The sequence below is a fragment of the Triturus cristatus genome, chromosome 8, assembly GCF_964204655.1.
Source record: "Triturus cristatus chromosome 8, aTriCri1.1, whole genome shotgun sequence".
NCBI classification, from domain to species: Eukaryota; Metazoa; Chordata; class Amphibia; order Caudata; family Salamandridae; genus Triturus; species Triturus cristatus.
The window spans coordinates 857,974,214-857,988,633 of record NC_140591.1 but is presented as its reverse complement, the minus strand read 5'-3'; the positions used below and the strand labels follow the sequence as shown (position 1 = coordinate 857,988,633).

At 43.8% G+C, this 14,420-nt stretch overlaps 2 protein-coding genes and 1 pseudogene across 5 annotated transcripts in view; 1 reads left to right on the top strand and 2 right to left on the bottom strand.

Moving 5' to 3' along the window:
• CMSS1 (cms1 ribosomal small subunit homolog) overlaps positions 1 to 14,420 on the top strand; it is a 1,297,886-nt gene that overhangs the window by 561,705 nt on the left and 721,761 nt on the right. The gene's annotated exons all lie outside the window — the stretch shown is intronic.
• The window catches only part of FILIP1L (filamin A interacting protein 1 like), a 946,987-nt gene that overhangs the window by 479,407 nt on the left and 453,160 nt on the right, over positions 1 to 14,420 (bottom strand). The gene's annotated exons all lie outside the window — the stretch shown is intronic.
• LOC146805176 (YEATS domain-containing protein 4 pseudogene) lies at positions 112 to 617 on the bottom strand (annotated as a pseudogene).

Here is a 14,420-nt window from a genome sequence, read left to right as displayed (position 1 = left end):
GTCTCATCCCCATTTAAAATAAGGGCATTTGGCAAGACATTGTCCAATATGTTTATATTAGTAAACTTTACCAATGGCTTTGAGCCGGCTGAGTTGCGTAACAATGTCCTGTTAGTTAGTTTTGGTTTCCAATTCGCTAAATTCAGTTTCATGCTTGTATGCTCCGAGTGTTAACTGGCGAGATGTTGTCAATAGCTGTTGCATCATGACGGGGGTTCTGGAAAATCATCTCGTCGTAAAATTCAGAAACCACTGTTTTCTTTCCTAGCATGACGTTGGTATCAGACTGGGAACAATTTCAGCAAGTGATACAGGGTAACATGTCGTTCATTAGGATCAATAAAAAATATTTTGACAATTACTTCAAATTCACACCAGCCTATTTCAGTAATTTCATATGGCGGTTTAGTCACAACCCTTAAAGGATTGCCGTAACTTCCATGCAACTTAAATTGGATTTTCTTCACATATGCTGACATATCCTCATTCCTATACGGTTTAACGTACACTGTCCATTGATGAGTGTGACCATCTTCTTCCCTTTTCTTTCCAAAATATCTGGCAACATTTCCATAAACTATAGGCTTCACAATGTTAACACCCGGCACGGGTCCCATTTCGAAAAATTTAACGGGGTCCGCTGCTGACCTCTGGCCTGGAATCCGACGCCGTAGACAGGTTTACCTGGCCCTGCGCAGCTTGCAAGCTCCCATTATGTACTTTTTAATCATGTCATTGTTCCCGTCATGTACAACAGCTGCTGTTTGTAAATGAAGACAGCCTGGAAGCGCGTTTTATAAACAAATTCACGCTTCCAAGCCGTTTTGATTGACAAGTTGGTACTGAGACATTTGCGCCCCCCTGGGAACATGGCCACGACCCCCAGGGGGCCGGGCCCCACAGTTTGAAGACCTCTGCTCTAGGTCAAGCCACTCACTCCACAACACGTCACTCCACTGTATGCTCCTCCACTGCACAGCACTTACTCCACTCTACCCTATCCCACTCCAATCTAATCTATCCCACTCCAATCCAATGTACCACAATCTACCCCACTTGACTTCACTACAATCATTCCACTCAACCCTGCTCCACTCCACCCAATTTACCCCACTCCACTTCAGTCTACCCCACTCCAGCCTACTCCTTTTCAGTCTACCCAAGTCTACTCCCACTCCACTCTAATCTACCCAATCCAATCCACTATGATCCAATCTACCCCACCCCACTCCACTCCATTCCAATCTACCCCACTCCACTATACCCCAAACTACCCCACTCCCCTGCAGTCTACCCCATTCCACTGCAATCGACCCCACTCTACTATAGTCTACCCTACCACTCAATCTACCCCAATCAACCCCACCTCACTCCAATTTACCCTACTCCACCCCACTCTACTGCACTTCATTCAAATCTATCCCACTCTGATCCAGTCTACAGCACTCCACTCTACTCCAGTCTGCTCCAACCCACCCTATTCCAATGACCCCAGTTCAACCCACTCCACTCCAATCTATCCCACTTCGCTCCAATCTACCCCACTCCACTCATATATACTCCAGTCTAACTTATCCCACTCCATTCCAATTTGCCTCACTACACTCCAAACTCCACTGCAATATATCCAACTCCTCTCCACGCTCATCTACCCCCACTCCAATGTACCCCACTCCACCACACTCTTCCCCACTCCACCATAATCTTCCCCACTCCACCATAATCTACCCCACTCCAATCTACCACAATCTACCCTACTACAGTCTACCACAATCTACCCCGCTACACTCTAATCTACCACACTCCAATTCTCACAATCTACCCCAGTCCACTCCACCCCACTCTACCCAAATCTACTCCACTGCAGCCTCCTATACTCTACTAAAATCTACCTCACTCCGCCCCAATCTACCCCACTCCACCCCAATCCAATCTACCCATCCCACTCCAATCCACCCCATGCCACTCCACCCCTCCACTCCAGTCTACCCCAATCTACCCCCGTCCAGTCTACCCCACTCCACCCCAATCTACCCCAATTCAAACTACCCCACTCCAATCTACCACACTAATCTACTCAACTCCCTCACTCCAATCTACCCCAATCCACTCCAGTACATTCTACCCGACTCTACTCTGCGCCAATCTTACCCTTCCCAATCTATCCCATTCCACTCTACCCCAATCTACCCTACTCCAATTTACACCACACCACAAACTTTTAGTCATGCTGAACAGCAGCCACACTGGTGCACAACATGGCTAAAAACACCTTACCAAACCCAGTAGCTCTTGCATAGGCAAGACCTATTGGATTTGCCAATGCGTGTTTTCAGATGAAATTGCTTTAAGATGAAACTGCATTCCATGAATTTGGTAAACTGCTTATGACCCAGGATAACATGGATTTAAGTATCTAAGTGCATTTTAGCAGCTAATTTAGTATGCTTCAGCGTGTCAGGCTAAGTGAATGTTTTTCGTTTTGCGCAAACCCTCTACACTCGTGTATCAGGCTAAAAGCCACATTATATATTTTTAGGATTAAACCATCTATCACAGATAGAAAATGACAGAGTGGAAGGCACCAGTTAGTCTGCATTAGCTCATGGAATCTGCCGTGCTCCACGGCGCGCGCCAACATCTGTGAACTTCTACTGAGGGGTATTGTCTGTGTAGTTAGTGTGAGGAATCGTCCACTCACGCAAATCACTAACCACGGACTCCGACCCACCAGTAGGAGGCGCCCAGGTGCTCCATTCCCTACCTCTAGGCATCGCCATAATTTGGGTTTTTTTACCGAGCCATGCGGCTTCATCCCACAGTATAATAAATGGATTAGCACTTTGTTATCGCGCATGAGGTAATGGCGGTTGGATAAACACAGCAAGCATTTTTCTAAAGCCGGGGCAGACATTTTACCAGGTGACGAATCTTAACCGCGCGATACCACAGCGCCATTCCTCAGCTCCGCTGTTGCAGGCTGTAAATCCCACAGGGCTCGCTTTGTTTCTGAAAGGTATGGATTACACTGATGAGATGGGTTCCAGCAAGCAATGTATCGGAAAAGGAACCCAGCAGCGTTCCCACGCTAAATTGATTAGCCATCGACTCGACTTAATGTTATAGTGAATCGTCCCTTCAGTGCTGCAAAAAAATGACGACATGGAAATATTTGTATACTTTTGTTAAGTTTTAATTAAGAAAAATATTTTATTTTGTTTTGAGGTCTGTGTATTGAAAAGTGGATAAAACGGTGCGAATTCTCTCCCTACGACGTGAGAAACAGTGCCAATGTCTTGATGATGGATATAACATTGTTTGATGCTACAAAGTTAAAAAATCCAAATATTTTATCCAGTGTCGCTGATGTTCGGTACTAAGATGAATTCCAGCAAGCAGTTGGCTTCAAATGCCTTTTGCACACACACATTTAAATGCCTTAATCAGGCATGGCACTCAAAGTCCTAGATCAGTTCACCAACTCTACTCTTCAGTGCTTCTCTTGTGCCACACACTCACTCCTTTCCCTGACTCCTGTCACAACACACTTCAGTAGTATTTTAACAAAGTCAACCAACAGCTTCCTAAAGCTGGAGATCGGCGATTCTTAACTTTTTGACTTCTTTGGACCCCACCACTGAATTATTGCTGGAATCCGAGGCCCCCCACTGAGCCAATATTGGAAGCCTGGGATCCTGGCCTAGGCAACGTCTATGATTTTAACCTCACAACAATACACAGAAACATAAAAGCAAGTATACACCAAACAAAATGCTCAGACATTTAAATATTTGGTTTAATTTACAATCAAATATACAAAGATTTAAAATTTTCAGTTTTGATTCTTTATTTATATACTTTCTTAATTACATTTGGAAAACAATAACAGAACCCCCTGAGAAGGCCTCACAGATTCCACAGGGGTCCTTCGACCACAGGTGAAGAACCACTGCTGTAGATTACAGTTTAGTTTTTACTTCAATATGATATTATGATAGAAGCCTTTCAGTCTCTTAAATCCTACGAAACTACTTCCGAAATGTACAGTTTTCATAGCTTTCTTTCCTCCCCAGCTACACTTCCCACCTCTAGTCATGCCCAAAAAGTGTTTTCTTACATTCCTGTATTTTATGCCCTACGTGGGAAAATCAGTGCTGTTCATGCTGTCAAAAGCTTCTCTCAAAAGGAGGCTTGGGACAATCTAAAACTCAGTCACTAGTTTTTATCATCCTTTTTTTTGCAGCAAAACACTTTAGCTGACAATATGCTAACAGACTCCTCATTTGAATAAATGACTGTCAACAGACTCATTGATACCCTCCACAGATGAGAAAAATATAATGCTGCAACACCCATAACTTTTTCTTCCCAGATTTTCTTTCAGAATTCTTAAGATTCATATAGATTCATATGCATATCATCATTCGCTTCTTCAGGCGCACTCCTCCAGGTATTGGTATTTATATTTTGCATTTTCAACACAGGCAGTGTAAAAGTATGTCTAGATGTCTTGCCTTCTCCACTATGAGAATCTATCATCTCTTGAGAATGCTTTCTCCACTATGAAAATGTCCTGCCATGGTACTGCTAGATCTCACGGGTAACAAAAGAAACTGGCCAGTGGAGTAAAAGTATCCATACTTCTGCCTCAAAAATGAAATTTTGTTTTTAAAATAGGTGAGAAGTTGGCCTGGCATATGCTGGTCACTAGTTATAGTGGCCACCTTGTACCAGTCCAATTCGACTCTTAAGGTGATAGGTTAAAGACAACCTTTAAAGAAAGCTATCTTAGTGGTAGCTGTGGAGAGCAGCCTTCAGGCTAAGTCTTGAAGGAGTGTTAAGCTTATTGTTTTACCATAGATAACTTCTTGAATGACCAAATGAAAGAGTAGTCCACACAGGTATATATATAAAATATATGTATTTATTCTAAACAGAATCCCACAAGTCTCTTTATGAGGCTAGAGGTAAAGTTACAATTCAAACAAGCATTTATAGATACACTAAATAGCACTGGAATCACAGGGCCCCAGGGGGGGCCAAACCATATATTAAGAAAGTGGTATAAGAACCACGACAATTCTACAGACAATGCCTAGGGCATTTAGGATCGCTGGCCCCTTAAGAATCCACCCCAGGTGATGAGGAAGGGGACCCACGGGAGGCGCGTGCAGTGCAAATAGCTGCTATCGGGATCTCTATTAAAGCCTATGGAGAATGTCGCGGTTTGATTTTAAAAGATTAAAGACACTTCTAGCAGGAGTTCAAAGTTAGGAGCTTAGAGTTAAGCTTTTGAGGAGCCCACTACCACGAGAGTACCGAAGTACCACGGTTACCTGCCCCAGGGAAGCCGGGTGCATAGGTCGTTTTCGATGTCGGGTCGCGGGCTGATTTTCAATGGGAAAATGTACAAAACTGCTGCTAGCCCAAAGCGTCGATGATGTCGTGAAGAATGAAGTTGTAGATCTTGTAGAGGAGAACCTGAAAGCAGAGGAGACAGAGTCTGGGTCATGGCACAGTGACCAGGGAGCTCAAGGAAAAGAGCCCTTCAATGTCGGGTGCTTCAAGTGGAAAAGGTGTAGCTTGGATCTGCAGCCACGGGCTCCGGGAGGCTTCAAGGAAGGCCAGCTTCTGGAGGGCGACTGTCCCACGAAGGATGAGGGTCGCTGCGGTGTTAGTGTCCGGATTGAATCCACTAAGCCTTGGCAACCGCAACCCACGCAAGATGAACAAATCAGCTACTGGTGCAGACCCACGAGGTCTGAACGAGGTCTCCTTCGAGGAGACTGTAGAGCATGCCTGGAGCAACCAGGGGAACTCTTAAAAGTAAAGAGTGACCTCCGCTAGGGCCCACAAGTCGAGAGACAAGGGACCGCGGGAGGCAGCAATTTGGCATGTGTAAAAGGGTGCCCACGGGCCACAGGAGTGGGCTAGGGCGCTGATCTTTGGCACAGTTGCTGCTGAAAGGTTGGCTCAATATTGGGCAAAAGCACAACTTCCCCACTGGTCAGGGTCGTGTACTATGCAAGAGGTGGCCGGTGTCCTGCGGTATTGGGGATCTCGGCACCCACGCGGTCCACGGTGCTCAGACTTGCTGGGCACACTCACTGGCCTCTGGGATGCTAGGAAACCCACCTCAAGGTTGAGAGGAGTCGTCGATGTCCGAAGGGGCAGCGAAGTTCCAACCGGGTCACTTGCAGTGTTTCAGGTGCCTGCCAAGCAGGGGAGTAACTCCTTTATCCCAAGGGAGATTTCTTCAGTCAGCTGGGCAGCAGCTCGTCGAAGGTCAGGTCGGTGAAGTCCAAGATTAATTTGAGGCTCTGGGGACACAGTATTCACCTTTATTCAAGAGATTAGGGGAGGGTCCAGATCAGAGCCCACCAATGAGAGTTGAGGCGGGAAGGGTGGCTACACCCTCTCCCCTTTGTGTGTTTCTCGCCTGGGCGAGGGGCAGGATGCCCCTGAACCGGTTCCAGGCAGTGCATGCAGAATGTAGGCGCTGTAGCAGCCTACGTGCAACTCTGAAAGGCATCCTATGGTGCACCACCCAGTTCCAATCCACATAGCCTGTCTGGGAAGGTGCAGGCACCTCCCTGCAACAGGATCCCTATTGTCCAGCTGCCGAGTCTGGGGTTTTGCCCAGCAACAGGCAGCCAGAGTCGTGTGGGTGGCAAGTAGCATCCATTTTGTGATATGTGTGCACTTTTAAATTGGTGTCTAAATTCTGCCGCTTTCCCCATATCGCACCTCTAGCAGGGGGGAATCATGCCCTCATGCCCATGGCTGGACTGGGGGTATGATTCCTACATGTTTGACACCTAACACGATATGGTTCTGTGTAGCCATTCTCAAGTTATCACGCTATTGCGATATACTTATAATGCAGTTAAGAGTATATGGTATGGCTACACTACAAACAACCCAGCAATGATTTTTACAAGGGTTGCAGAGGGGCCCTACTCAGGTAGGGGTCCCCCCTCACACATATCTCAGCACCTGCTTGAGGGGTGACCAATGAGACTACATGTGTTGTACATAGGTGGGATACAGGGTACCTGTATCTCTGTAAGGGGGTGCAAGCACCACCTTACCCAGACTACAGTAGTGGTCTGGTGGTGTCATTTGGCATGGCTGTCCCAGGGTGGCACAATAAGTGCTGCAGCCCTAGTAGGCCTCTGAGGGACCCATGCCCTGGGTACCATCTACAAGGGCTGACAGGGTATCCTCAGTATCCAATTGGGTTGTACCTAGGGTACTCACATCAGTTTAGAGAAGAAGCAGATAGGCTGGAGTCCTGGATAGCAGGGCCACAGCCTGGCTAGAGTCATAAAACAGTCAAAACATCAGCAAAAAGTTGGGGGCAACTATGCAGTCGATGCCACTCTCCTACAATAGGGTTTTAAGTACTCGTATATGTACACCAATAAGCTTTCTTCCTAAATAGTGGTCTCTATTCAAAGCCATTTAGGCACTGGAACACATACCATCAATGACATACTAGAAATTAATGTCAAATGTCCTATGATAGTGTTTAAAAATTCCTGCTCCACTTGCTCATTTTAACAAAAGTTTATTGGAGTCAGCCCTAATCACCCCGCATCACATGGGTTACAAACAGACACCAGAATTTTTTGGGGCATGCTTGAAAAAATATATGCAAAGGAAGTACAACAATGATTACCTGAATTAATCATTGGCATTGAATACTTGATAATAACACATTTATATTATATACAAACACAGAATTATATTCATTCTCACTCGATTGGACAGATGCCCAAATCCTGCATGGTGTTACACAGCAAAAACATAGCAAAAATGAACCAACACTATTCCATTTACAAACAATAGACAAAAACAACATTTAACATTATCACACCAACCCTTAACGGGTCACATATAAAGAGTATTCTTTTAATCCCTGCCCTCCTTTAGGAATTAATGATGATGGTTTTGCAATTAATTTTATGCAAAATCCCATTTGGAGATAGTCTTTAAAGTATGCACAAAGGAGGAAAATCCATATCTGCTTTATTCTTTTAAGTGTGTATACCAATTATCACTTACACAATGTTGTTGGATTTGTAGAGACTTCTTCGAGGAAGGTGTCGACACATTTTGGCCTAGCAATTTTGGCCTCTTCATAACAAACGTAAGACAGAGTGCCCATAATAGGACAAATCATCCGTCGGTATCTGTGCGACTTTCCAAAATCGGAGAAGCCAGTCCTCAAGTGCGTACAGTCAGAGAAAGATTTTGCGTCTTTCTGAGGGGACTTATTATTAACAGGTAGAGGCACATTGTCAGTTATATTTCCCAAGGCATGGTTTGGAAAGCCCAAATACAGTTCAATCCTTGCAATTCCGAATCGTCCTGCGGTTTAAGTAAGGGCGGTCTAATATGTGTCTCACCCATAGACAGTGGGACGCATTGTGCAGCTGACTAACCACTTGCTCATTTTAAGCACAAACCTCAGCCAGAAAGCAAAAACTAATCATTAGCTCCTGCTCAGACATTGAGCCTGTTCATTTTAGGCACATGTTTCTTAAGGTAAGTCTCACTATCTACTGCCTTCTGTTTACACTTGAGCCATTGTACGCCAAGCTCCATCCATCTTGCACAGACTCCCAGTGGTCAGAGGACACCGTGCAGTCTCATGTCTTCCTCTATTTGCTTCATTGTGCCATAGATAAACCCAACACCTAGCTCCTGCACCTGCCTGATCGCTCATGGTGGTCTTGTGCAGCACATGCACAGGATGCAAGTGTCTTTGTACTGCAGACACACATGATTTCTGTGCCCTAGGCACACATGACCCTTCTTGACATCATCCTTTAGCCCCTCACCAGAGTAGCATTTCATCCCCCTCTTGTAGTAGTTTGCAACCTATCAGCTTACATGGATTAACGCTTTTCCCAACACACAAGCAGGGGTAGGGTAGCTTTTGCAAAATCGCCAGAACTCTGTTACTAGTCCATAAGGACAGACCATTTAGTTTTTTTAGGGTCTAACTAAGTGAAATGTTATTACATGAATGACAGTGGATAGTCTAAATCCCTTCTCTGAAGGCTTTCCACCACTTAACAATGCTCGTAGGATTGTGTGGGGTCCTGCAAGTGTAACCTATTGCCATGAGGTCTACTTCCGCAAGACTTTCCATGGAAGTCTCTGAATCACACAAGTGGATAAGGTGGCCAAATAAAGCTTTCTCACAAAGAAAGCACTGCAACGCATCTTCCCGCACCTAGGATTCCTACACAAGGTTCAAGCTACCATCTCTCTTGTTCTATCAAAACTGGACCACACCAATGGTCTGTATCATGGCTCAACTTTGTCAGCTATGAGAAGACTACAAAAAATTCAGAACAGCTTTTCTAGGCTCATCCTATATGTAAAGCTACAAGGACACATCTCACCTGCTTGAGGGCGGTCACTGGTTATCAGTTGCAAGCAGATCCTCCTTTAAGCTGCTTTGAATCACACACAAAGCAATACATGGCAAAGGACCACTCATCAGGAAGAAAATCAACAAATACATACAACAAAGGAACCTATGCTCAAGAATGGCTCCCACCTCATAATTCCTACATACAAGAATAAAAACATTTGGGGAACATATTTCTCTGTTCAAGCAGCCAAACTTTTGAAATTCCCAACCTTCAATTATAAGATCCACAGACAACTATCTCTACTTCAGAATATTAGTCAAGAGCTGGCTCTTCCCCACATGACGACTATACCTACAACTCAAGAATATACCACAACAGTATACTCAGACATGACAAGCTATAGTTCTCACTGTATGGATAAGAGATGTTAATCTACAAGTACACATCATTATACTTTGAACTATATCTATTGCTATAAGTACATACATTTAAATAAGGGGAAAACTATGTATTACTCTTCAAGATACATGTGTATATCAGACCATGTCAAAATTGCTGCTTCTATGTACATATCAGTTAATCTATATATAGGGTTATGCCAGAAACTAATACCTACAATAAGCAGCATCTGTGTATTTGTGTAAATGTTAATTAGTTATTTGAAACCATGAAAAATGTACCACCAGAAAATTGTGGACAGCAAGCCATGTAAATATTGCTGCTTCAATGTACAGAAAATTGTAAAAAAAAAAAAGAAAAAAACTGTTCAGAATCCCCAAGAAATGTATAATGTTGCTAATAACAATTCCTCATAAAATATATTTTATGTGACAACTGTGCCAAATTATATATTGTAAAAACTCAACATACTTTCTGGGGTAAATGCTTTGGAGTAACTTACCTTAATGGCCATATAAAAAATGAAATTCAAATTATTATTGTGATAATGCATTGCACTTCAATAGACAATCAGACAATCAATTTTGTAAGTGTTTGCTGTAGCTTTATATCCTTTGCTAAGGTTAAATATTTTAAAATATTGCAGCAAATAGGTTCAAAAGTATTTTTTTCAATGTAGTTTTATAAAGAAATTCCTGTCGCTTTCTGCTACTTATGAGTGTTCATTAGTGTGCGAGGTGATCATGTCCGATATATCAGTCGTTTAGAAAACATTCAGTCATGGGGTGTAAGCTTGCATCCAAGTGGTATTTCATCAGCCTGGCCTTGGTTTTTATTCCAATGCCAGTAAAATAAAATGGTAAAAGCAGTGAAGTCCAGTATTTTTTCCCCATTTAGAATTTTACCACGAAATAGCAAACAAATGAAGAAATCACGTAAAGAATTTGAGAGCACGCTAAATTCTTTCTAAATTATTAAAGTAAACAGATGGATAATTGTAATGTTACTGAATGATATTGAGATTTAATTACTAATTCTTTTTCACCTACCAGAATATTTCTAAATGATTGTTAGCAGAGCTGTTATAGAATAGTACTTAGAATTTTACATATGTTGTTTTTCATCTACCAGCTCTTGGCCCTTCCACAATAGCAAAGTATAAGGAAGTGTCCCATTTTTTTGACAAAGGTGACACTCTTAGTTGTTGTCTCTTATTTGGGCACACAGGTTTCAGGAGTGTACTGAACAGTAAATAATTCATGTTTGCTCTTAAACAAGGGTTCACTCTCTCCCAGGTTGTGGGCCAGAAATGTCACCACCCGCACCCTCCCAGATTAGAGGCATCCAACAAAAAAATGACAATTTCCAGTAAAGTACAGATCACGTAACACCATAAATGCTATTTAACCTCTGGTATCTAGCTATGGAAGTACCACAGGTGTTAATGTAGAAGCTCATATAACTTTCTTAAATCAACACAGAACTGGTTGTACCTAGATTTGTTCCTGGCGATTACCACAGGTGAAACTCACTCTGAGGAGCCAGTTGGCTCTATAAGACCATCAGCACACAATTTATATATTAATGTCTTGGTGTTCCCTCACACTCAATTGTATTTGTCTGACTTTGTTTCACTGGAGTAGCATCTTTTTTAAAGTTGCTAGCTGGGGCATCAAGTGAACGTGTATGTTAAAGGTGATGTGTGCATTGCCCCTGCCCTGTTACACATGGTAGGTTCTTGAGGTACACTAGACATTCTTTTGAGATTATGTTGATCAAAATATTAGACCTGTTGGGGATAGGCTGATGCTAACTCTGGGAATAGTTGTCCTATTTATCAAGATGGGCAGCTGCCCAAGGGTAAACACAGTGAATAGTGAGTTACATTAAAGTTATGCAGCATATCGAAGCAGTAAATGTATATGACAAAATACAAAGGTCATAATGGCAGAGTTGGGCTGGCCTTTGAGGCAGCAACTGCCCAAAAGCCAGTGCTGGTTAATAATACAAAACGACATATGTAATCTATTTTCATGGTTTTCAATAAGTCTTTATACAATTAATTGCTTGTGCTGTCTTCTTTGAAAGTGAGTTGTTTCTAAAACATTGCTGAGGACATATCCTTGCAAGACAGGCTTCCCACAACTACAGGTTATTGAGCCCATTGAGATTAAGTTGCCTTAACTTAAAGTAACAAGGGCACCCTTCATTGGAATGAAATTCCACAAGGAAATGTATGTACATCCAAATCAACACAGCACAACATCAGTGAGACTTCTGTGGAAGAACTCTAGACAACACTGACATGCATGCTACCTCCAACAAGAAACCCCTGGCAAAACGTGGATCCATGATCTCCACCTACTGGCATGCGTTGGAGATTGGTAAAACCAGCCTCTCCAAGAAGATTTTTCCATAGTGATAATCCACAGACCGAGATCAGAGGGCAGGGGGCCAGTGAGTATTTGGTAAGCCAGGCCCCCGGAACAACTGTGAAACCTCAAGAGGTGTAAAAGGCACACAGCAGATCTTTAGAAACCAGCGCTGGTAGGATAACGCAATACAACTTAATTAGGGGCAAATAGTGTGGTTTTGCTTAGTCAAATGGATTAATCATCCATAGCGGCACCCTCTTGGCCCAAACTGTTTACAACACTATCGTCCAAACAGTGGAAACATAGCTGTTACACGATATAAAACTGCCATAACATTGGATTGTACTCCTAATCGTGAGGAAAGATAACAGGCTCCGAGCTTCAAGATGTTTTATGGCGGCAAAAACGCTGGATCAGCGGACTTATTGCTATTAACTAGTTGAGTGATCTTCGTTTCGTGATTTAGCTTTTTTGAAAGTATATTTCTGTAGCAAATAATGTGGCTCCCAATGCAGAGGTCTGGGCCTGCAGGTTTGACGTTTCTAATCTGTTGGTTTGCCATGCAGGTCAGCCTATTTCACACTGGTAAAGTGATTAGTACAGTGTAGTTCTTAGGAAACTAAATTTAAATTAGTATTTTGCCACATGTACACGCTACACACCAATTGAATGATCCTGTCTGCAGAGGTGCCATAGGAACTGCGTCACAGGTTGCATCTGTAAAAACACTATCTTCATAGTGGAAGACCAGGTAAACTTTCTTTGTTTGTGAACTCATTGGCCATCTAGAGTAGGGGTGGGCGGAATTTGCGTAATCGCGTTACGCAAATCTCCGCGAAACGGTAAAAAATCTCCGCGAACACGCAGAAATTCCGCGAACACGCGGAATTGCTTGTTCGCGATGCTTTTTTTCTGTTCACAATCGTTGTTTGCGTGCTCGGGGAGAAATATCTCACGAACACGCATTTTGAGAACGCGAACAAGCAAAAATTTCGCGAAGTCGCCAAAGCGGAATTTTGGGCAATTTCGCGTTCTCCGCAGAACGCGAAATTCCCCAAATTCCGCAAATTCCGCGAACGGAACGGAATTTACCGCCCAGGCCTAATCTAGAGGCGCTAACCTCTCTCCTGTTGTTCTGCCCTTTCTAAGGTAGACACATTATTCTTATTTTCTTGGTCAGCACTCTGCACATACACTTTTTAGCTGGTGACTCATTTCCTTCAGGAAGGCCCAGGGTCAGTTTTCTCCAGCTGCGTCTGTGAGTGTCCCTCTGTTAGAAGGTTGTTCTGACCATCTGAGCATGCCGGAGTTTTCGCTTTTTGAACACCTAATTGTTGAGCTTTTACTGTGGGAGAGCCTCATAAGTTGGTTCTCTTCCACAGTGAACTCATGATGAAAGAGACTGCATGTGGATTTTACCGGTGTCCCCCTGGTGAGAGTAGGCCGCTGCGCTGCAGCCGGAGTAGGGGCACTGGGCTGGTTACATGCAGACACAATTGTGTATATGCATGTGCACACGTGTAGGGGCTGCGTGGGGGAGATTCCTGGCGTGCGCAGCCCTGGAGCAGGTACAGGTAGAATTATGCAGAGCTGGGTAGAGACATGGAATAGGCTTTATACAATGGGAAGAAACTTGTAAGGGAAAGTCAGTGTGATTTACTGTTTTCATTGAAGGACCGCTCCATTATTCTCCTATGGGGATCACATGGGGTAGTTTCACTTCCCTTGGGGCCTACAAATTCCAGACATGCACTAAAGTCCACTGTAACTTATGAGAAAACAAGTATTTGGCAGAGTCCAAAACCATACAAGTACTGCTTATGGGTCATCCAGAAATTTCATATTCCTCTGACTCAGCTCAAAACCAGAGCTTGGCTGGGTCTGACCCTGCCAGGCTGGATTAATGACCTTCCTCCCCAAGCTGTAGCATCAGAGACCTGGCCCTTCACGGCAAGCATTCCAAGGGTGATGGTCTCCTCTCTAAGAGGGAGAGAAGGTGGGTGGAGCTACAGGTTATCTATCAGCATCTGTCACCTGGTGCCAGGCACCAAGCTGCTCTGGGGGGAAGGGGCTTTTCAGAGACCTTGTGGCATAAGACCCCTGGACGATGCCATTTTGAACTATCCCAAAGGCCTGGGCAGGAAGGAGAGAGCAGAGGCAGAGAGGTTATGTGTCCCTGCTTGATAGGGCAAGCAGAGCCTTCCTGCCAGCCCCCTCCAAATTCTTTAAAAAGAGCTTGCCCAGGAAGAGGAGCTCT